This window comes from Misgurnus anguillicaudatus, chromosome 9, assembly GCF_027580225.2.
Source record: "Misgurnus anguillicaudatus chromosome 9, ASM2758022v2, whole genome shotgun sequence".
In the NCBI taxonomy this organism is placed as follows: domain Eukaryota; kingdom Metazoa; phylum Chordata; class Actinopteri; order Cypriniformes; family Cobitidae; genus Misgurnus; species Misgurnus anguillicaudatus.
In genome coordinates this window covers 11,717,686-11,737,432 of record NC_073345.2, presented here as the reverse complement: position 1 = coordinate 11,737,432, position 19,747 = coordinate 11,717,686, and the positions used below count along the sequence as shown (strand labels likewise).

General features: G+C 46.6%; 1 long non-coding RNA gene and 44 other non-coding genes across 45 annotated transcripts in view; all 45 read left to right on the top strand.

Annotated features, from left to right (window-relative positions):
• On the top strand, positions 1-90 carry trnar-ucu (transfer RNA arginine (anticodon UCU)). Its single transcript is given in 2 exon segments — positions 1-37; positions 55-90. It is a non-coding gene; the product is annotated as a tRNA-Arg (tRNA).
• LOC141366079 (uncharacterized) overlaps positions 1-19,747 on the top strand; it is a 411,784-nt gene that overhangs the window by 91,850 nt on the left and 300,187 nt on the right. The gene's annotated exons all lie outside the window — the stretch shown is intronic.
• trnat-agu (transfer RNA threonine (anticodon AGU)) lies at positions 192-265 on the top strand. Its single transcript has one exon. It is a non-coding gene; the product is annotated as a tRNA-Thr (tRNA).
• trnat-ugu (transfer RNA threonine (anticodon UGU)) lies at positions 494-567 on the top strand. Its single transcript has one exon. It is a non-coding gene; the product is annotated as a tRNA-Thr (tRNA).
• On the top strand, positions 674-747 carry trnat-cgu (transfer RNA threonine (anticodon CGU)). The gene has a single exon. It is a non-coding gene; the product is annotated as a tRNA-Thr (tRNA).
• Positions 1,890-1,979, top strand: trnar-ucu (transfer RNA arginine (anticodon UCU)). The gene is given in 2 exon segments: positions 1,890-1,926; positions 1,944-1,979. It is a non-coding gene; the product is annotated as a tRNA-Arg (tRNA).
• trnat-agu (transfer RNA threonine (anticodon AGU)) lies at positions 2,081-2,154 on the top strand. The gene has a single exon. It is a non-coding gene; the product is annotated as a tRNA-Thr (tRNA).
• Positions 2,383-2,456, top strand: trnat-ugu (transfer RNA threonine (anticodon UGU)). Its single transcript has one exon. It is a non-coding gene; the product is annotated as a tRNA-Thr (tRNA).
• trnat-cgu (transfer RNA threonine (anticodon CGU)) lies at positions 2,563-2,636 on the top strand. Its single transcript has one exon. It is a non-coding gene; the product is annotated as a tRNA-Thr (tRNA).
• On the top strand, positions 3,779-3,868 carry trnar-ucu (transfer RNA arginine (anticodon UCU)). Its single transcript is given in 2 exon segments — positions 3,779-3,815; positions 3,833-3,868. It is a non-coding gene; the product is annotated as a tRNA-Arg (tRNA).
• On the top strand, positions 3,970-4,043 carry trnat-agu (transfer RNA threonine (anticodon AGU)). The gene has a single exon. It is a non-coding gene; the product is annotated as a tRNA-Thr (tRNA).
• trnat-ugu (transfer RNA threonine (anticodon UGU)) lies at positions 4,272-4,345 on the top strand. Its single transcript has one exon. It is a non-coding gene; the product is annotated as a tRNA-Thr (tRNA).
• trnat-cgu (transfer RNA threonine (anticodon CGU)) lies at positions 4,452-4,525 on the top strand. The gene has a single exon. It is a non-coding gene; the product is annotated as a tRNA-Thr (tRNA).
• Positions 5,668-5,757, top strand: trnar-ucu (transfer RNA arginine (anticodon UCU)). Its single transcript is given in 2 exon segments — positions 5,668-5,704; positions 5,722-5,757. It is a non-coding gene; the product is annotated as a tRNA-Arg (tRNA).
• Positions 5,859-5,932, top strand: trnat-agu (transfer RNA threonine (anticodon AGU)). Its single transcript has one exon. It is a non-coding gene; the product is annotated as a tRNA-Thr (tRNA).
• Positions 6,161-6,234, top strand: trnat-ugu (transfer RNA threonine (anticodon UGU)). Its single transcript has one exon. It is a non-coding gene; the product is annotated as a tRNA-Thr (tRNA).
• Positions 6,341-6,414, top strand: trnat-cgu (transfer RNA threonine (anticodon CGU)). The gene has a single exon. It is a non-coding gene; the product is annotated as a tRNA-Thr (tRNA).
• Positions 7,557-7,646, top strand: trnar-ucu (transfer RNA arginine (anticodon UCU)). Its single transcript is given in 2 exon segments — positions 7,557-7,593; positions 7,611-7,646. It is a non-coding gene; the product is annotated as a tRNA-Arg (tRNA).
• trnat-agu (transfer RNA threonine (anticodon AGU)) lies at positions 7,748-7,821 on the top strand. The gene has a single exon. It is a non-coding gene; the product is annotated as a tRNA-Thr (tRNA).
• trnat-ugu (transfer RNA threonine (anticodon UGU)) lies at positions 8,050-8,123 on the top strand. Its single transcript has one exon. It is a non-coding gene; the product is annotated as a tRNA-Thr (tRNA).
• Positions 8,230-8,303, top strand: trnat-cgu (transfer RNA threonine (anticodon CGU)). The gene has a single exon. It is a non-coding gene; the product is annotated as a tRNA-Thr (tRNA).
• On the top strand, positions 9,446-9,535 carry trnar-ucu (transfer RNA arginine (anticodon UCU)). The gene is given in 2 exon segments: positions 9,446-9,482; positions 9,500-9,535. It is a non-coding gene; the product is annotated as a tRNA-Arg (tRNA).
• Positions 9,637-9,710, top strand: trnat-agu (transfer RNA threonine (anticodon AGU)). Its single transcript has one exon. It is a non-coding gene; the product is annotated as a tRNA-Thr (tRNA).
• trnat-ugu (transfer RNA threonine (anticodon UGU)) lies at positions 9,939-10,012 on the top strand. Its single transcript has one exon. It is a non-coding gene; the product is annotated as a tRNA-Thr (tRNA).
• On the top strand, positions 10,119-10,192 carry trnat-cgu (transfer RNA threonine (anticodon CGU)). Its single transcript has one exon. It is a non-coding gene; the product is annotated as a tRNA-Thr (tRNA).
• trnar-ucu (transfer RNA arginine (anticodon UCU)) lies at positions 11,335-11,424 on the top strand. The gene is given in 2 exon segments: positions 11,335-11,371; positions 11,389-11,424. It is a non-coding gene; the product is annotated as a tRNA-Arg (tRNA).
• trnat-agu (transfer RNA threonine (anticodon AGU)) lies at positions 11,526-11,599 on the top strand. The gene has a single exon. It is a non-coding gene; the product is annotated as a tRNA-Thr (tRNA).
• Positions 11,828-11,901, top strand: trnat-ugu (transfer RNA threonine (anticodon UGU)). Its single transcript has one exon. It is a non-coding gene; the product is annotated as a tRNA-Thr (tRNA).
• trnat-cgu (transfer RNA threonine (anticodon CGU)) lies at positions 12,008-12,081 on the top strand. Its single transcript has one exon. It is a non-coding gene; the product is annotated as a tRNA-Thr (tRNA).
• trnar-ucu (transfer RNA arginine (anticodon UCU)) lies at positions 13,224-13,313 on the top strand. Its single transcript is given in 2 exon segments — positions 13,224-13,260; positions 13,278-13,313. It is a non-coding gene; the product is annotated as a tRNA-Arg (tRNA).
• On the top strand, positions 13,415-13,488 carry trnat-agu (transfer RNA threonine (anticodon AGU)). The gene has a single exon. It is a non-coding gene; the product is annotated as a tRNA-Thr (tRNA).
• On the top strand, positions 13,717-13,790 carry trnat-ugu (transfer RNA threonine (anticodon UGU)). The gene has a single exon. It is a non-coding gene; the product is annotated as a tRNA-Thr (tRNA).
• On the top strand, positions 13,897-13,970 carry trnat-cgu (transfer RNA threonine (anticodon CGU)). The gene has a single exon. It is a non-coding gene; the product is annotated as a tRNA-Thr (tRNA).
• On the top strand, positions 15,113-15,202 carry trnar-ucu (transfer RNA arginine (anticodon UCU)). Its single transcript is given in 2 exon segments — positions 15,113-15,149; positions 15,167-15,202. It is a non-coding gene; the product is annotated as a tRNA-Arg (tRNA).
• On the top strand, positions 15,304-15,377 carry trnat-agu (transfer RNA threonine (anticodon AGU)). Its single transcript has one exon. It is a non-coding gene; the product is annotated as a tRNA-Thr (tRNA).
• trnat-ugu (transfer RNA threonine (anticodon UGU)) lies at positions 15,606-15,679 on the top strand. Its single transcript has one exon. It is a non-coding gene; the product is annotated as a tRNA-Thr (tRNA).
• Positions 15,786-15,859, top strand: trnat-cgu (transfer RNA threonine (anticodon CGU)). Its single transcript has one exon. It is a non-coding gene; the product is annotated as a tRNA-Thr (tRNA).
• trnar-ucu (transfer RNA arginine (anticodon UCU)) lies at positions 17,002-17,091 on the top strand. Its single transcript is given in 2 exon segments — positions 17,002-17,038; positions 17,056-17,091. It is a non-coding gene; the product is annotated as a tRNA-Arg (tRNA).
• trnat-agu (transfer RNA threonine (anticodon AGU)) lies at positions 17,193-17,266 on the top strand. Its single transcript has one exon. It is a non-coding gene; the product is annotated as a tRNA-Thr (tRNA).
• trnat-ugu (transfer RNA threonine (anticodon UGU)) lies at positions 17,495-17,568 on the top strand. The gene has a single exon. It is a non-coding gene; the product is annotated as a tRNA-Thr (tRNA).
• trnat-cgu (transfer RNA threonine (anticodon CGU)) lies at positions 17,675-17,748 on the top strand. The gene has a single exon. It is a non-coding gene; the product is annotated as a tRNA-Thr (tRNA).
• Positions 18,891-18,980, top strand: trnar-ucu (transfer RNA arginine (anticodon UCU)). Its single transcript is given in 2 exon segments — positions 18,891-18,927; positions 18,945-18,980. It is a non-coding gene; the product is annotated as a tRNA-Arg (tRNA).
• Positions 19,082-19,155, top strand: trnat-agu (transfer RNA threonine (anticodon AGU)). The gene has a single exon. It is a non-coding gene; the product is annotated as a tRNA-Thr (tRNA).
• On the top strand, positions 19,384-19,457 carry trnat-ugu (transfer RNA threonine (anticodon UGU)). Its single transcript has one exon. It is a non-coding gene; the product is annotated as a tRNA-Thr (tRNA).
• Positions 19,564-19,637, top strand: trnat-cgu (transfer RNA threonine (anticodon CGU)). Its single transcript has one exon. It is a non-coding gene; the product is annotated as a tRNA-Thr (tRNA).

Below are 19,747 nucleotides of genomic sequence, written 5' to 3'. Positions count from 1 at the left end.
GGCTCTGTGGCGCAATGGATAGCGCATTGGACTTCTAGATTATGAAACGAAGCGATTCAAAGGTTGTGGGTTCGAGTCCCACCAGAGTCGTTGACTTTTAGCTCTGATGGCTCTTCTCCACGGTTTCCTTCTCACATTGTTGTATCTGCTCATACTTTGACTGTCCGTTCCGCAAGCCACCGCAGGAGGGTGGCGCCGTGGCTTAGTTGGTTAAAGTGCCTGTCTAGTAAACAGGAGATCCTGGGTTCGAATCCCAGCGGTGCCTTTAGCTTGTGGCCAGCTGTGGTCTAATTCTGTGGCTCTGTCTCAGCCGAGATGTGCTACGTCCCGATAATTCGTGGTTGTTGCGACAGCTGTCTCTTTTCAGGGAAAAGACCTAGACGATGGGCAAAACTTTCTAGAAAACTTGCAAATGGACCATTCCAGTTCTTTGACACGCTTTAGCCTAAAGCCTTCATTGATAGGACTTGACTCCGTCAGCTTGTCCTGTGAGGGCGCCATGGCTTAGCTGGTCAAAGCGCCTGTCTTGTAAACAGGAGATCCTGGGTTCAAATCCCAGTGGTGCCTTCAGTCAGTGGTCGTGGTCTCTAGCCCCACTCGGTCGTTTACTTTGTCAGATTGTTGTATCTCTTCACACTGTGACTCACCCTCCCACAAGACGTAGGCTTGGGTAGGCGCCGTGGCTTAGTTGGTTAAAGCGCCTGTCTCGTAAACAGGAGGTCCTGGGTTCGAATCCCAGCGGTGCCTTTAGTCTGTGGCCAGCTAAGTGCAGCCTTTGTCGGATAAAATGCAACGCCCCTGATAATTCAAGGTTCTTATGACAGCTCTCATAACATTCTGATAGTCTTGCTAACAGACCAATCCAATTCATGGACACTCATAAGCCTTCACTGATAGGACTTAATTCCTTAAGCAATCCTTGTTAGGGCACTATGGCTTGTGCCTGGCATTAGGCTCAAGGGTGCCCATGGCCATAGCACCTGCCTTGTGGAGAAAAGATTCTAGGTTTAAATCCCAGTGGTACCTTCCATCAATAATTTTAGGCTTTGGGCTTAATTAAAGGCGGAAGGGTCAACGGGTATATTTGTGTTTCTTCTACCTGTCTATATTAAAAGATAGTTTCGCAAATTTTAGGATGCCTTGGCGTAGGTGTAAATGTCCATGTCTTGTCAACAAATTGTTCGATACCCAGAGATTCCTTCTTTTCTGCGGCTCCGCTCTCCGGTTTACATGGAAGGCAGAAGGTTCCAGGAGAAAATATGACTGACATGTGGCCGTTTTGAATAGACCTGAAGCCATGTGACGTTAGGGTGCCCAGTAAGAACTGGTCAAAGAGCCTGTCTTGTCAACAGACTGTTCAAATCCATGCCATGCCTTTCTTTCAACGGCTGTGCTCTCCGATCTACATTAATAGAAGGAGGTCTACAGGGAAATCCAACTTTCTGGTACTTGGCTTTATTCAAATAATGCCATGCAATTTTAGGATGCCCTGGCATAGCTGTTCAATGATCATGTCTTGTAAACAGATTGTTCAAATCCCACGATTCCATCATTTCAGCGGCTGTTCTCTCTGGTCTACATAAAAGGCAGGAGGTCCTGTAGTAGAGAACATGAAAGACTTGTTTGCGTTTTCAAAAGATCCAAAGACTTGTGACGTTCGGTTGCACAGCATTAGCTGGTCAAAGCGCCTGTCCCTTAATCTGGAGATCCTGACTTCGGATCCCAGAACTGCCTCCCATTTGACAATTGTGCTCACTGTCATATGTAAAGAGCAGGAGGTACAAATAGTAATTGTAACTCTTGGGCTTCAATATACAAAAGCTAATAATAATACTTGAAATCTGTCTTCCTCCAGGATTGTGTGCAAAACATCAAGGGGCTGTGCTATTGGCTCTGTGGCGCAATGGATAGCGCATTGGACTTCTAGATTATGAAACGAAGCGATTCAAAGGTTGTGGGTTCGAGTCCCACCAGAGTCGTTGACTTTTAGCTCTGATGGCTCTTCTCCACGGTTTCCTTCTCACATTGTTGTATCTGCTCATACTTTGACTGTCCGTTCCGCAAGCCACCGCAGGAGGGTGGCGCCGTGGCTTAGTTGGTTAAAGTGCCTGTCTAGTAAACAGGAGATCCTGGGTTCGAATCCCAGCGGTGCCTTTAGCTTGTGGCCAGCTGTGGTCTAATTCTGTGGCTCTGTCTCAGCCGAGATGTGCTACGTCCCGATAATTCGTGGTTGTTGCGACAGCTGTCTCTTTTCAGGGAAAAGACCTAGACGATGGGCAAAACTTTCTAGAAAACTTGCAAATGGACCATTCCAGTTCTTTGACACGCTTTAGCCTAAAGCCTTCATTGATAGGACTTGACTCCGTCAGCTTGTCCTGTGAGGGCGCCATGGCTTAGCTGGTCAAAGCGCCTGTCTTGTAAACAGGAGATCCTGGGTTCAAATCCCAGTGGTGCCTTCAGTCAGTGGTCGTGGTCTCTAGCCCCACTCGGTCGTTTACTTTGTCAGATTGTTGTATCTCTTCACACTGTGACTCACCCTCCCACAAGACGTAGGCTTGGGTAGGCGCCGTGGCTTAGTTGGTTAAAGCGCCTGTCTCGTAAACAGGAGGTCCTGGGTTCGAATCCCAGCGGTGCCTTTAGTCTGTGGCCAGCTAAGTGCAGCCTTTGTCGGATAAAATGCAACGCCCCTGATAATTCAAGGTTCTTATGACAGCTCTCATAACATTCTGATAGTCTTGCTAACAGACCAATCCAATTCATGGACACTCATAAGCCTTCACTGATAGGACTTAATTCCTTAAGCAATCCTTGTTAGGGCACTATGGCTTGTGCCTGGCATTAGGCTCAAGGGTGCCCATGGCCATAGCACCTGCCTTGTGGAGAAAAGATTCTAGGTTTAAATCCCAGTGGTACCTTCCATCAATAATTTTAGGCTTTGGGCTTAATTAAAGGCGGAAGGGTCAACGGGTATATTTGTGTTTCTTCTACCTGTCTATATTAAAAGATAGTTTCGCAAATTTTAGGATGCCTTGGCGTAGGTGTAAATGTCCATGTCTTGTCAACAAATTGTTCGATACCCAGAGATTCCTTCTTTTCTGCGGCTCCGCTCTCCGGTTTACATGGAAGGCAGAAGGTTCCGGGAGAAAATATGACTGACATGTGGCCGTTTTGAATAGACCTGAAGCCATGTGACGTTAGGGTGCCCAGTAAGAACTGGTCAAAGAGCCTGTCTTGTCAACAGACTGTTCAAATCCATGCCATGCCTTTCTTTCAACGGCTGTGCTCTCCGATCTACATTAATAGAAGGAGGTCTACAGGGAAATCCAACTTTCTGGTACTTGGCTTTATTCAAATAATGCCATGCAATTTTAGGATGCCCTGGCATAGCTGTTCAATGATCATGTCTTGTAAACAGATTGTTCAAATCCCACGATTCCATCATTTCAGCGGCTGTTCTCTCTGGTCTACATAAAAGGCAGGAGGTCCTGTAGTAGAGAACATGAAAGACTTGTTTGCGTTTTCAAAAGATCCAAAGACTTGTGACGTTCGGTTGCACAGCATTAGCTGGTCAAAGCGCCTGTCCCTTAATCTGGAGATCCTGACTTCGGATCCCAGAACTGCCTCCCATTTGACAATTGTGCTCACTGTCATATGTAAAGAGCAGGAGGTACAAATAGTAATTGTAACTCTTGGGCTTCAATATACAAAAGCTAATAATAATACTTGAAATCTGTCTTCCTCCAGGATTGTGTGCAAAACATCAAGGGGCTGTGCTATTGGCTCTGTGGCGCAATGGATAGCGCATTGGACTTCTAGATTATGAAACGAAGCGATTCAAAGGTTGTGGGTTCGAGTCCCACCAGAGTCGTTGACTTTTAGCTCTGATGGCTCTTCTCCACGGTTTCCTTCTCACATTGTTGTATCTGCTCATACTTTGACTGTCCGTTCCGCAAGCCACCGCAGGAGGGTGGCGCCGTGGCTTAGTTGGTTAAAGTGCCTGTCTAGTAAACAGGAGATCCTGGGTTCGAATCCCAGCGGTGCCTTTAGCTTGTGGCCAGCTGTGGTCTAATTCTGTGGCTCTGTCTCAGCCGAGATGTGCTACGTCCCGATAATTCGTGGTTGTTGCGACAGCTGTCTCTTTTCAGGGAAAAGACCTAGACGATGGGCAAAACTTTCTAGAAAACTTGCAAATGGACCATTCCAGTTCTTTGACACGCTTTAGCCTAAAGCCTTCATTGATAGGACTTGACTCCGTCAGCTTGTCCTGTGAGGGCGCCATGGCTTAGCTGGTCAAAGCGCCTGTCTTGTAAACAGGAGATCCTGGGTTCAAATCCCAGTGGTGCCTTCAGTCAGTGGTCGTGGCCTCTAGCCCCACTCGGTCGTTTACTTTGTCAGATTGTTGTATCTCTTCACACTGTGACTCACCCTCCCACAAGACGTAGGCTTGGGTAGGCGCCGTGGCTTAGTTGGTTAAAGCGCCTGTCTCGTAAACAGGAGGTCCTGGGTTCGAATCCCAGCGGTGCCTTTAGTCTGTGGCCAGCTAAGTGCAGCCTTTGTCGGATAAAATGCAACGCCCCTGATAATTCAAGGTTCTTATGACAGCTCTCATAACATTCTGATAGTCTTGCTAACAGACCAATCCAATTCATGGACACTCATAAGCCTTCACTGATAGGACTTAATTCCTTAAGCAATCCTTGTTAGGGCACTATGGCTTGTGCCTGGCATTAGGCTCAAGGGTGCCCATGGCCATAGCACCTGCCTTGTGGAGAAAAGATTCTAGGTTTAAATCCCAGTGGTACCTTCCATCAATAATTTTAGGCTTTGGGCTTAATTAAAGGCGGAAGGGTCAACGGGTATATTTGTGTTTCTTCTACCTGTCTATATTAAAAGATAGTTTCGCAAATTTTAGGATGCCTTGGCGTAGGTGTAAATGTCCATGTCTTGTCAACAAATTGTTCGATACCCAGAGATTCCTTCTTTTCTGCGGCTCCGCTCTCCGGTTTACATGGAAGGCAGAAGGTTCCGGGAGAAAATATGACTGACATGTGGCCGTTTTGAATAGACCTGAAGCCATGTGACGTTAGGGTGCCCAGTAAGAACTGGTCAAAGAGCCTGTCTTGTCAACAGACTGTTCAAATCCATGCCATGCCTTTCTTTCAACGGCTGTGCTCTCCGATCTACATTAATAGAAGGAGGTCTACAGGGAAATCCAACTTTCTGGTACTTGGCTTTATTCAAATAATGCCATGCAATTTTAGGATGCCCTGGCATAGCTGTTCAATGATCATGTCTTGTAAACAGATTGTTCAAATCCCACGATTCCATCATTTCAGCGGCTGTTCTCTCTGGTCTACATAAAAGGCAGGAGGTCCTGTAGTAGAGAACATGAAAGACTTGTTTGCGTTTTCAAAAGATCCAAAGACTTGTGACGTTCGGTTGCACAGCATTAGCTGGTCAAAGCGCCTGTCCCTTAATCTGGAGATCCTGACTTCGGATCCCAGAACTGCCTCCCATTTGACAATTGTGCTCACTGTCATATGTAAAGAGCAGGAGGTACAAATAGTAATTGTAACTCTTGGGCTTCAATATACAAAAGCTAATAATAATACTTGAAATCTGTCTTCCTCCAGGATTGTGTGCAAAACATCAAGGGGCTGTGCTATTGGCTCTGTGGCGCAATGGATAGCGCATTGGACTTCTAGATTATGAAACGAAGCGATTCAAAGGTTGTGGGTTCGAGTCCCACCAGAGTCGTTGACTTTTAGCTCTGATGGCTCTTCTCCACGGTTTCCTTCTCACATTGTTGTATCTGCTCATACTTTGACTGTCCGTTCCGCAAGCCACCGCAGGAGGGTGGCGCCGTGGCTTAGTTGGTTAAAGTGCCTGTCTAGTAAACAGGAGATCCTGGGTTCGAATCCCAGCGGTGCCTTTAGCTTGTGGCCAGCTGTGGTCTAATTCTGTGGCTCTGTCTCAGCCGAGATGTGCTACGTCCCGATAATTCGTGGTTGTTGCGACAGCTGTCTCTTTTCAGGGAAAAGACCTAGACGATGGGCAAAACTTTCTAGAAAACTTGCAAATGGACCATTCCAGTTCTTTGACACGCTTTAGCCTAAAGCCTTCATTGATAGGACTTGACTCCGTCAGCTTGTCCTGTGAGGGCGCCATGGCTTAGCTGGTCAAAGCGCCTGTCTTGTAAACAGGAGATCCTGGGTTCAAATCCCAGTGGTGCCTTCAGTCAGTGGTCGTGGCCTCTAGCCCCACTCGGTCGTTTACTTTGTCAGATTGTTGTATCTCTTCACACTGTGACTCACCCTCCCACAAGACGTAGGCTTGGGTAGGCGCCGTGGCTTAGTTGGTTAAAGCGCCTGTCTCGTAAACAGGAGGTCCTGGGTTCGAATCCCAGCGGTGCCTTTAGTCTGTGGCCAGCTAAGTGCAGCCTTTGTCGGATAAAATGCAACGCCCCTGATAATTCAAGGTTCTTATGACAGCTCTCATAACATTCTGATAGTCTTGCTAACAGACCAATCCAATTCATGGACACTCATAAGCCTTCACTGATAGGACTTAATTCCTTAAGCAATCCTTGTTAGGGCACTATGGCTTGTGCCTGGCATTAGGCTCAAGGGTGCCCATGGCCATAGCACCTGCCTTGTGGAGAAAAGATTCTAGGTTTAAATCCCAGTGGTACCTTCCATCAATAATTTTAGGCTTTGGGCTTAATTAAAGGCGGAAGGGTCAACGGGTATATTTGTGTTTCTTCTACCTGTCTATATTAAAAGATAGTTTCGCAAATTTTAGGATGCCTTGGCGTAGGTGTAAATGTCCATGTCTTGTCAACAAATTGTTCGATACCCAGAGATTCCTTCTTTTCTGCGGCTCCGCTCTCCGGTTTACATGGAAGGCAGAAGGTTCCGGGAGAAAATATGACTGACATGTGGCCGTTTTGAATAGACCTGAAGCCATGTGACGTTAGGGTGCCCAGTAAGAACTGGTCAAAGAGCCTGTCTTGTCAACAGACTGTTCAAATCCATGCCATGCCTTTCTTTCAACGGCTGTGCTCTCCGATCTACATTAATAGAAGGAGGTCTACAGGGAAATCCAACTTTCTGGTACTTGGCTTTATTCAAATAATGCCATGCAATTTTAGGATGCCCTGGCATAGCTGTTCAATGATCATGTCTTGTAAACAGATTGTTCAAATCCCACGATTCCATCATTTCAGCGGCTGTTCTCTCTGGTCTACATAAAAGGCAGGAGGTCCTGTAGTAGAGAACATGAAAGACTTGTTTGCGTTTTCAAAAGATCCAAAGACTTGTGACGTTCGGTTGCACAGCATTAGCTGGTCAAAGCGCCTGTCCCTTAATCTGGAGATCCTGACTTCGGATCCCAGAACTGCCTCCCATTTGACAATTGTGCTCACTGTCATATGTAAAGAGCAGGAGGTACAAATAGTAATTGTAACTCTTGGGCTTCAATATACAAAAGCTAATAATAATACTTGAAATCTGTCTTCCTCCAGGATTGTGTGCAAAACATCAAGGGGCTGTGCTATTGGCTCTGTGGCGCAATGGATAGCGCATTGGACTTCTAGATTATGAAACGAAGCGATTCAAAGGTTGTGGGTTCGAGTCCCACCAGAGTCGTTGACTTTTAGCTCTGATGGCTCTTCTCCACGGTTTCCTTCTCACATTGTTGTATCTGCTCATACTTTGACTGTCCGTTCCGCAAGCCACCGCAGGAGGGTGGCGCCGTGGCTTAGTTGGTTAAAGTGCCTGTCTAGTAAACAGGAGATCCTGGGTTCGAATCCCAGCGGTGCCTTTAGCTTGTGGCCAGCTGCGGTCTAATTCTGTGGCTCTGTCTCAGCCAAGATGTGCTACGTCCCGATAATTCGTGGTTGTTGCGACAGCTGTCTCTTTTCAGGGAAAAGACCTAGACGATGGGCAAAACTTTCTAGAAAACTTGCAAATGGACCATTCCAGTTCTTTGACACGCTTTAGCCTAAAGCCTTCATTGATAGGACTTGACTCCGTCAGCTTGTCCTGTGAGGGCGCCATGGCTTAGCTGGTCAAAGCGCCTGTCTTGTAAACAGGAGATCCTGGGTTCAAATCCCAGTGGTGCCTTCAGTCAGTGGTCGTGGTCTCTAGCCCCACTCGGTCGTTTACTTTGTCAGATTGTTGTATCTCTTCACACTGTGACTCACCCTCCCACAAGACGTAGGCTTGGGTAGGCGCCGTGGCTTAGTTGGTTAAAGCGCCTGTCTCGTAAACAGGAGGTCCTGGGTTCGAATCCCAGCGGTGCCTTTAGTCTGTGGCCAGCTAAGTGCAGCCTTTGTCGGATAAAATGCAACGCCCCTGATAATTCAAGGTTCTTATGACAGCTCTCATAACATTCTGATAGTCTTGCTAACAGACCAATCCAATTCATGGACACTCATAAGCCTTCACTGATAGGACTTAATTCCTTAAGCAATCCTTGTTAGGGCACTATGGCTTGTGCCTGGCATTAGGCTCAAGGGTGCCCATGGCCATAGCACCTGCCTTGTGGAGAAAAGATTCTAGGTTTAAATCCCAGTGGTACCTTCCATCAATAATTTTAGGCTTTGGGCTTAATTAAAGGCGGAAGGGTCAACGGGTATATTTGTGTTTCTTCTACCTGTCTATATTAAAAGATAGTTTCGCAAATTTTAGGATGCCTTGGCGTAGGTGTAAATGTCCATGTCTTGTCAACAAATTGTTCGATACCCAGAGATTCCTTCTTTTCTGCGGCTCCGCTCTCCGGTTTACATGGAAGGCAGAAGGTTCCAGGAGAAAATATGACTGACATGTGGCCGTTTTGAATAGACCTGAAGCCATGTGACGTTAGGGTGCCCAGTAAGAACTGGTCAAAGAGCCTGTCTTGTCAACAGACTGTTCAAATCCATGCCATGCCTTTCTTTCAACGGCTGTGCTCTCCGATCTACATTAATAGAAGGAGGTCTACAGGGAAATCCAACTTTCTGGTACTTGGCTTTATTCAAATAATGCCATGCAATTTTAGGATGCCCTGGCATAGCTGTTCAATGATCATGTCTTGTAAACAGATTGTTCAAATCCCACGATTCCATCATTTCAGCGGCTGTTCTCTCTGGTCTACATAAAAGGCAGGAGGTCCTGTAGTAGAGAACATGAAAGACTTGTTTGCGTTTTCAAAAGATCCAAAGACTTGTGACGTTCGGTTGCACAGCATTAGCTGGTCAAAGCGCCTGTCCCTTAATCTGGAGATCCTGACTTCGGATCCCAGAACTGCCTCCCATTTGACAATTGTGCTCACTGTCATATGTAAAGAGCAGGAGGTACAAATAGTAATTGTAACTCTTGGGCTTCAATATACAAAAGCTAATAATAATACTTGAAATCTGTCTTCCTCCAGGATTGTGTGCAAAACATCAAGGGGCTGTGCTATTGGCTCTGTGGCGCAATGGATAGCGCATTGGACTTCTAGATTATGAAACGAAGCGATTCAAAGGTTGTGGGTTCGAGTCCCACCAGAGTCGTTGACTTTTAGCTCTGATGGCTCTTCTCCACGGTTTCCTTCTCACATTGTTGTATCTGCTCATACTTTGACTGTCCGTTCCGCAAGCCACCGCAGGAGGGTGGCGCCGTGGCTTAGTTGGTTAAAGTGCCTGTCTAGTAAACAGGAGATCCTGGGTTCGAATCCCAGCGGTGCCTTTAGCTTGTGGCCAGCTGTGGTCTAATTCTGTGGCTCTGTCTCAGCCGAGATGTGCTACGTCCCGATAATTCGTGGTTGTTGCGACAGCTGTCTCTTTTCAGGGAAAAGACCTAGACGATGGGCAAAACTTTCTAGAAAACTTGCAAATGGACCATTCCAGTTCTTTGACACGCTTTAGCCTAAAGCCTTCATTGATAGGACTTGACTCCGTCAGCTTGTCCTGTGAGGGCGCCATGGCTTAGCTGGTCAAAGCGCCTGTCTTGTAAACAGGAGATCCTGGGTTCAAATCCCAGTGGTGCCTTCAGTCAGTGGTCGTGGTCTCTAGCCCCACTCGGTCGTTTACTTTGTCAGATTGTTGTATCTCTTCACACTGTGACTCACCCTCCCACAAGACGTAGGCTTGGGTAGGCGCCGTGGCTTAGTTGGTTAAAGCGCCTGTCTCGTAAACAGGAGGTCCTGGGTTCGAATCCCAGCGGTGCCTTTAGTCTGTGGCCAGCTAAGTGCAGCCTTTGTCGGATAAAATGCAACGCCCCTGATAATTCAAGGTTCTTATGACAGCTCTCATAACATTCTGATAGTCTTGCTAACAGACCAATCCAATTCATGGACACTCATAAGCCTTCACTGATAGGACTTAATTCCTTAAGCAATCCTTGTTAGGGCACTATGGCTTGTGCCTGGCATTAGGCTCAAGGGTGCCCATGGCCATAGCACCTGCCTTGTGGAGAAAAGATTCTAGGTTTAAATCCCAGTGGTACCTTCCATCAATAATTTTAGGCTTTGGGCTTAATTAAAGGCGGAAGGGTCAACGGGTATATTTGTGTTTCTTCTACCTGTCTATATTAAAAGATAGTTTCGCAAATTTTAGGATGCCTTGGCGTAGGTGTAAATGTCCATGTCTTGTCAACAAATTGTTCGATACCCAGAGATTCCTTCTTTTCTGCGGCTCCGCTCTCCGGTTTACATGGAAGGCAGAAGGTTCCAGGAGAAAATATGACTGACATGTGGCCGTTTTGAATAGACCTGAAGCCATGTGACGTTAGGGTGCCCAGTAAGAACTGGTCAAAGAGCCTGTCTTGTCAACAGACTGTTCAAATCCATGCCATGCCTTTCTTTCAACGGCTGTGCTCTCCGATCTACATTAATAGAAGGAGGTCTACAGGGAAATCCAACTTTCTGGTACTTGGCTTTATTCAAATAATGCCATGCAATTTTAGGATGCCCTGGCATAGCTGTTCAATGATCATGTCTTGTAAACAGATTGTTCAAATCCCACGATTCCATCATTTCAGCGGCTGTTCTCTCTGGTCTACATAAAAGGCAGGAGGTCCTGTAGTAGAGAACATGAAAGACTTGTTTGCGTTTTCAAAAGATCCAAAGACTTGTGACGTTCGGTTGCACAGCATTAGCTGGTCAAAGCGCCTGTCCCTTAATCTGGAGATCCTGACTTCGGATCCCAGAACTGCCTCCCATTTGACAATTGTGCTCACTGTCATATGTAAAGAGCAGGAGGTACAAATAGTAATTGTAACTCTTGGGCTTCAATATACAAAAGCTAATAATAATACTTGAAATCTGTCTTCCTCCAGGATTGTGTGCAAAACATCAAGGGGCTGTGCTATTGGCTCTGTGGCGCAATGGATAGCGCATTGGACTTCTAGATTATGAAACGAAGCGATTCAAAGGTTGTGGGTTCGAGTCCCACCAGAGTCGTTGACTTTTAGCTCTGATGGCTCTTCTCCACGGTTTCCTTCTCACATTGTTGTATCTGCTCATACTTTGACTGTCCGTTCCGCAAGCCACCGCAGGAGGGTGGCGCCGTGGCTTAGTTGGTTAAAGTGCCTGTCTAGTAAACAGGAGATCCTGGGTTCGAATCCCAGCGGTGCCTTTAGCTTGTGGCCAGCTGTGGTCTAATTCTGTGGCTCTGTCTCAGCCGAGATGTGCTACGTCCCGATAATTCGTGGTTGTTGCGACAGCTGTCTCTTTTCAGGGAAAAGACCTAGACGATGGGCAAAACTTTCTAGAAAACTTGCAAATGGACCATTCCAGTTCTTTGACACGCTTTAGCCTAAAGCCTTCATTGATAGGACTTGACTCCGTCAGCTTGTCCTGTGAGGGCGCCATGGCTTAGCTGGTCAAAGCGCCTGTCTTGTAAACAGGAGATCCTGGGTTCAAATCCCAGTGGTGCCTTCAGTCAGTGGTCGTGGTCTCTAGCCCCACTCGGTCGTTTACTTTGTCAGATTGTTGTATCTCTTCACACTGTGACTCACCCTCCCACAAGACGTAGGCTTGGGTAGGCGCCGTGGCTTAGTTGGTTAAAGCGCCTGTCTCGTAAACAGGAGGTCCTGGGTTCGAATCCCAGCGGTGCCTTTAGTCTGTGGCCAGCTAAGTGCAGCCTTTGTCGGATAAAATGCAACGCCCCTGATAATTCAAGGTTCTTATGACAGCTCTCATAACATTCTGATAGTCTTGCTAACAGACCAATCCAATTCATGGACACTCATAAGCCTTCACTGATAGGACTTAATTCCTTAAGCAATCCTTGTTAGGGCACTATGGCTTGTGCCTGGCATTAGGCTCAAGGGTGCCCATGGCCATAGCACCTGCCTTGTGGAGAAAAGATTCTAGGTTTAAATCCCAGTGGTACCTTCCATCAATAATTTTAGGCTTTGGGCTTAATTAAAGGCGGAAGGGTCAACGGGTATATTTGTGTTTCTTCTACCTGTCTATATTAAAAGATAGTTTCGCAAATTTTAGGATGCCTTGGCGTAGGTGTAAATGTCCATGTCTTGTCAACAAATTGTTCGATACCCAGAGATTCCTTCTTTTCTGCGGCTCCGCTCTCCGGTTTACATGGAAGGCAGAAGGTTCCAGGAGAAAATATGACTGACATGTGGCCGTTTTGAATAGACCTGAAGCCATGTGACGTTAGGGTGCCCAGTAAGAACTGGTCAAAGAGCCTGTCTTGTCAACAGACTGTTCAAATCCATGCCATGCCTTTCTTTCAACGGCTGTGCTCTCCGATCTACATTAATAGAAGGAGGTCTACAGGGAAATCCAACTTTCTGGTACTTGGCTTTATTCAAATAATGCCATGCAATTTTAGGATGCCCTGGCATAGCTGTTCAATGATCATGTCTTGTAAACAGATTGTTCAAATCCCACGATTCCATCATTTCAGCGGCTGTTCTCTCTGGTCTACATAAAAGGCAGGAGGTCCTGTAGTAGAGAACATGAAAGACTTGTTTGCGTTTTCAAAAGATCCAAAGACTTGTGACGTTCGGTTGCACAGCATTAGCTGGTCAAAGCGCCTGTCCCTTAATCTGGAGATCCTGACTTCGGATCCCAGAACTGCCTCCCATTTGACAATTGTGCTCACTGTCATATGTAAAGAGCAGGAGGTACAAATAGTAATTGTAACTCTTGGGCTTCAATATACAAAAGCTAATAATAATACTTGAAATCTGTCTTCCTCCAGGATTGTGTGCAAAACATCAAGGGGCTGTGCTATTGGCTCTGTGGCGCAATGGATAGCGCATTGGACTTCTAGATTATGAAACGAAGCGATTCAAAGGTTGTGGGTTCGAGTCCCACCAGAGTCGTTGACTTTTAGCTCTGATGGCTCTTCTCCACGGTTTCCTTCTCACATTGTTGTATCTGCTCATACTTTGACTGTCCGTTCCGCAAGCCACCGCAGGAGGGTGGCGCCGTGGCTTAGTTGGTTAAAGTGCCTGTCTAGTAAACAGGAGATCCTGGGTTCGAATCCCAGCGGTGCCTTTAGCTTGTGGCCAGCTGTGGTCTAATTCTGTGGCTCTGTCTCAGCCGAGATGTGCTACGTCCCGATAATTCGTGGTTGTTGCGACAGCTGTCTCTTTTCAGGGAAAAGACCTAGACGATGGGCAAAACTTTCTAGAAAACTTGCAAATGGACCATTCCAGTTCTTTGACACGCTTTAGCCTAAAGCCTTCATTGATAGGACTTGACTCCGTCAGCTTGTCCTGTGAGGGCGCCATGGCTTAGCTGGTCAAAGCGCCTGTCTTGTAAACAGGAGATCCTGGGTTCAAATCCCAGTGGTGCCTTCAGTCAGTGGTCGTGGTCTCTAGCCCCACTCGGTCGTTTACTTTGTCAGATTGTTGTATCTCTTCACACTGTGACTCACCCTCCCACAAGACGTAGGCTTGGGTAGGCGCCGTGGCTTAGTTGGTTAAAGCGCCTGTCTCGTAAACAGGAGGTCCTGGGTTCGAATCCCAGCGGTGCCTTTAGTCTGTGGCCAGCTAAGTGCAGCCTTTGTCGGATAAAATGCAACGCCCCTGATAATTCAAGGTTCTTATGACAGCTCTCATAACATTCTGATAGTCTTGCTAACAGACCAATCCAATTCATGGACACTCATAAGCCTTCACTGATAGGACTTAATTCCTTAAGCAATCCTTGTTAGGGCACTATGGCTTGTGCCTGGCATTAGGCTCAAGGGTGCCCATGGCCATAGCACCTGCCTTGTGGAGAAAAGATTCTAGGTTTAAATCCCAGTGGTACCTTCCATCAATAATTTTAGGCTTTGGGCTTAATTAAAGGCGGAAGGGTCAACGGGTATATTTGTGTTTCTTCTACCTGTCTATATTAAAAGATAGTTTCGCAAATTTTAGGATGCCTTGGCGTAGGTGTAAATGTCCATGTCTTGTCAACAAATTGTTCGATACCCAGAGATTCCTTCTTTTCTGCGGCTCCGCTCTCCGGTTTACATGGAAGGCAGAAGGTTCCAGGAGAAAATATGACTGACATGTGGCCGTTTTGAATAGACCTGAAGCCATGTGACGTTAGGGTGCCCAGTAAGAACTGGTCAAAGAGCCTGTCTTGTCAACAGACTGTTCAAATCCATGCCATGCCTTTCTTTCAACGGCTGTGCTCTCCGATCTACATTAATAGAAGGAGGTCTACAGGGAAATCCAACTTTCTGGTACTTGGCTTTATTCAAATAATGCCATGCAATTTTAGGATGCCCTGGCATAGCTGTTCAATGATCATGTCTTGTAAACAGATTGTTCAAATCCCACGATTCCATCATTTCAGCGGCTGTTCTCTCTGGTCTACATAAAAGGCAGGAGGTCCTGTAGTAGAGAACATGAAAGACTTGTTTGCGTTTTCAAAAGATCCAAAGACTTGTGACGTTCGGTTGCACAGCATTAGCTGGTCAAAGCGCCTGTCCCTTAATCTGGAGATCCTGACTTCGGATCCCAGAACTGCCTCCCATTTGACAATTGTGCTCACTGTCATATGTAAAGAGCAGGAGGTACAAATAGTAATTGTAACTCTTGGGCTTCAATATACAAAAGCTAATAATAATACTTGAAATCTGTCTTCCTCCAGGATTGTGTGCAAAACATCAAGGGGCTGTGCTATTGGCTCTGTGGCGCAATGGATAGCGCATTGGACTTCTAGATTATGAAACGAAGCGATTCAAAGGTTGTGGGTTCGAGTCCCACCAGAGTCGTTGACTTTTAGCTCTGATGGCTCTTCTCCACGGTTTCCTTCTCACATTGTTGTATCTGCTCATACTTTGACTGTCCGTTCCGCAAGCCACCGCAGGAGGGTGGCGCCGTGGCTTAGTTGGTTAAAGTGCCTGTCTAGTAAACAGGAGATCCTGGGTTCGAATCCCAGCGGTGCCTTTAGCTTGTGGCCAGCTGTGGTCTAATTCTGTGGCTCTGTCTCAGCCGAGATGTGCTACGTCCCGATAATTCGTGGTTGTTGCGACAGCTGTCTCTTTTCAGGGAAAAGACCTAGACGATGGGCAAAACTTTCTAGAAAACTTGCAAATGGACCATTCCAGTTCTTTGACACGCTTTAGCCTAAAGCCTTCATTGATAGGACTTGACTCCGTCAGCTTGTCCTGTGAGGGCGCCATGGCTTAGCTGGTCAAAGCGCCTGTCTTGTAAACAGGAGATCCTGGGTTCAAATCCCAGTGGTGCCTTCAGTCAGTGGTCGTGGTCTCTAGCCCCACTCGGTCGTTTACTTTGTCAGATTGTTGTATCTCTTCACACTGTGACTCACCCTCCCACAAGACGTAGGCTTGGGTAGGCGCCGTGGCTTAGTTGGTTAAAGCGCCTGTCTCGTAAACAGGAGGTCCTGGGTTCGAATCCCAGCGGTGCCTTTAGTCTGTGGCCAGCTAAGTGCAGCCTTTGTCGGATAAAATGCAACGCCCCTGATAATTCAAGGTTCTTATGACAGCTCTCATAACATTCTGATAGTCTTGCTAACAGACCAATCCAATTCATGGACACTCATAAGCCTTCACTGATAGGACTTAATTCCTTAAGCAATCCTTGTTAGGGCACTATGGCTTGTGCCTGGCATTAGGCTCAAGGGTGCCCATGGCCATAGCACCTGCCTTGTGGAGAAAAGATTCTAGGTTTAAATCCCAGTGGTACCTTCCATCAATAATTTTAGGCTTTGGGCTTAATTAAAGGCGGAAGGGTCAACGGGTATATTTGTGTTTCTTCTACCTGTCTATATTAAAAGATAGTTTCGCAAATTTTAGGATGCCTTGGCGTAGGTGTAAATGTCCATGTCTTGTCAACAAATTGTTCGATACCCAGAGATTCCTTCTTTTCTGCGGCTCCGCTCTCCGGTTTACATGGAAGGCAGAAGGTTCCAGGAGAAAATATGACTGACATGTGGCCGTTTTGAATAGACCTGAAGCCATGTGACGTTAGGGTGCCCAGTAAGAACTGGTCAAAGAGCCTGTCTTGTCAACAGACTGTTCAAATCCATGCCATGCCTTTCTTTCAACGGCTGTGCTCTCCGATCTACATTAATAGAAGGAGGTCTACAGGGAAATCCAACTTTCTGGTACTTGGCTTTATTCAAATAATGCCATGCAATTTTAGGATGCCCTGGCATAGCTGTTCAATGATCATGTCTTGTAAACAGATTGTTCAAATCCCACGATTCCATCATTTCAGCGGCTGTTCTCTCTGGTCTACATAAAAGGCAGGAGGTCCTGTAGTAGAGAACATGAAAGACTTGTTTGCGTTTTCAAAAGATCCAAAGACTTGTGACGTTCGGTTGCACAGCATTAGCTGGTCAAAGCGCCTGTCCCTTAATCTGGAGATCCTGACTTCGGATCCCAGAACTGCCTCCCATTTGACAATTGTGCTCACTGTCATATGTAAAGAGCAGGAGGTACAAATAGTAATTGTAACTCTTGGGCTTCAATATACAAAAGCTAATAATAATACTTGAAATCTGTCTTCCTCCAGGATTGTGTGCAAAACATCAAGGGGCTGTGCTATTGGCTCTGTGGCGCAATGGATAGCGCATTGGACTTCTAGATTATGAAACGAAGCGATTCAAAGGTTGTGGGTTCGAGTCCCACCAGAGTCGTTGACTTTTAGCTCTGATGGCTCTTCTCCACGGTTTCCTTCTCACATTGTTGTATCTGCTCATACTTTGACTGTCCGTTCCGCAAGCCACCGCAGGAGGGTGGCGCCGTGGCTTAGTTGGTTAAAGTGCCTGTCTAGTAAACAGGAGATCCTGGGTTCGAATCCCAGCGGTGCCTTTAGCTTGTGGCCAGCTGTGGTCTAATTCTGTGGCTCTGTCTCAGCCGAGATGTGCTACGTCCCGATAATTCGTGGTTGTTGCGACAGCTGTCTCTTTTCAGGGAAAAGACCTAGACGATGGGCAAAACTTTCTAGAAAACTTGCAAATGGACCATTCCAGTTCTTTGACACGCTTTAGCCTAAAGCCTTCATTGATAGGACTTGACTCCGTCAGCTTGTCCTGTGAGGGCGCCATGGCTTAGCTGGTCAAAGCGCCTGTCTTGTAAACAGGAGATCCTGGGTTCAAATCCCAGTGGTGCCTTCAGTCAGTGGTCGTGGCCTCTAGCCCCACTCGGTCGTTTACTTTGTCAGATTGTTGTATCTCTTCACACTGTGACTCACCCTCCCACAAGACGTAGGCTTGGGTAGGCGCCGTGGCTTAGTTGGTTAAAGCGCCTGTCTCGTAAACAGGAGGTCCTGGGTTCGAATCCCAGCGGTGCCTTTAGTCTGTGGCCAGCTAAGTGCAGCCTTTGTCGGATAAAATGCAACGCCCCTGATAATTCAAGGTTCTTATGACAGCTCTCATAACATTCTGATAGTCTTGCTAACAGACCAATCCAATTCATGGACACTCATAAGCCTTCACTGATAGGACTTAATTCCTTAAGCAATCCTTGTTAGGGCACTATGGCTTGTGCCTGGCATTAGGCTCAAGGGTGCCCATGGCCATAGCACCTGCCTTGTGGAGAAAAGATTCTAGGTTTAAATCCCAGTGGTACCTTCCATCAATAATTTTAGGCTTTGGGCTTAATTAAAGGCGGAAGGGTCAACGGGTATATTTGTGTTTCTTCTACCTGTCTATATTAAAAGATAGTTTCGCAAATTTTAGGATGCCTTGGCGTAGGTGTAAATGTCCATGTCTTGTCAACAAATTGTTCGATACCCAGAGATTCCTTCTTTTCTGCGGCTCCGCTCTCCGGTTTACATGGAAGGCAGAAGGTTCCGGGAGAAAATATGACTGACATGTGGCCGTTTTGAATAGACCTGAAGCCATGTGACGTTAGGGTGCCCAGTAAGAACTGGTCAAAGAGCCTGTCTTGTCAACAGACTGTTCAAATCCATGCCATGCCTTTCTTTCAACGGCTGTGCTCTCCGATCTACATTAATAGAAGGAGGTCTACAGGGAAATCCAACTTTCTGGTACTTGGCTTTATTCAAATAATGCCATGCAATTTTAGGATGCCCTGGCATAGCTGTTCAATGATCATGTCTTGTAAACAGATTGTTCAAATCCCACGATTCCATCATTTCAGCGGCTGTTCTCTCTGGTCTACATAAAAGGCAGGAGGTCCTGTAGTAGAGAACATGAAAGACTTGTTTGCGTTTTCAAAAGATCCAAAGACTTGTGACGTTCGGTTGCACAGCATTAGCTGGTCAAAGCGCCTGTCCCTTAATCTGGAGATCCTGACTTCGGATCCCAGAACTGCCTCCCATTTGACAATTGTGCTCACTGTCATATGTAAAGAGCAGGAGGTACAAATAGTAATTGTAACTCTTGGGCTTCAATATACAAAAGCTAATAATAATACTTGAAATCTGTCTTCCTCCAGGATTGTGTGCAAAACATCAAGGGGCTGTGCTATTGGCTCTGTGGCGCAATGGATAGCGCATTGGACTTCTAGATTATGAAACGAAGCGATTCAAAGGTTGTGGGTTCGAGTCCCACCAGAGTCGTTGACTTTTAGCTCTGATGGCTCTTCTCCACGGTTTCCTTCTCACATTGTTGTATCTGCTCATACTTTGACTGTCCGTTCCGCAAGCCACCGCAGGAGGGTGGCGCCGTGGCTTAGTTGGTTAAAGTGCCTGTCTAGTAAACAGGAGATCCTGGGTTCGAATCCCAGCGGTGCCTTTAGCTTGTGGCCAGCTGTGGTCTAATTCTGTGGCTCTGTCTCAGCCGAGATGTGCTACGTCCCGATAATTCGTGGTTGTTGCGACAGCTGTCTCTTTTCAGGGAAAAGACCTAGACGATGGGCAAAACTTTCTAGAAAACTTGCAAATGGACCATTCCAGTTCTTTGACACGCTTTAGCCTAAAGCCTTCATTGATAGGACTTGACTCCGTCAGCTTGTCCTGTGAGGGCGCCATGGCTTAGCTGGTCAAAGCGCCTGTCTTGTAAACAGGAGATCCTGGGTTCAAATCCCAGTGATGCCTTCAGTCAGTGGTCGTGGCCTCTAGCCCCACTCGGTCGTTTACTTTGTCAGATTGTTGTATCTCTTCACACTGTGACTCACCCTCCCACAAGACGTAGGCTTGGGTAGGCGCCGTGGCTTAGTTGGTTAAAGCGCCTGTCTCGTAAACAGGAGGTCCTGGGTTCGAATCCCAGCGGTGCCTTTAGTCTGTGGCCAGCTAAGTGCAGCCTTTGTCGGATAAAATGCAACGCCCCTGATAATTCAAGGTTCTTATGACAGCTCTCATAACATTCTGATAGTCTTGCTAACAGA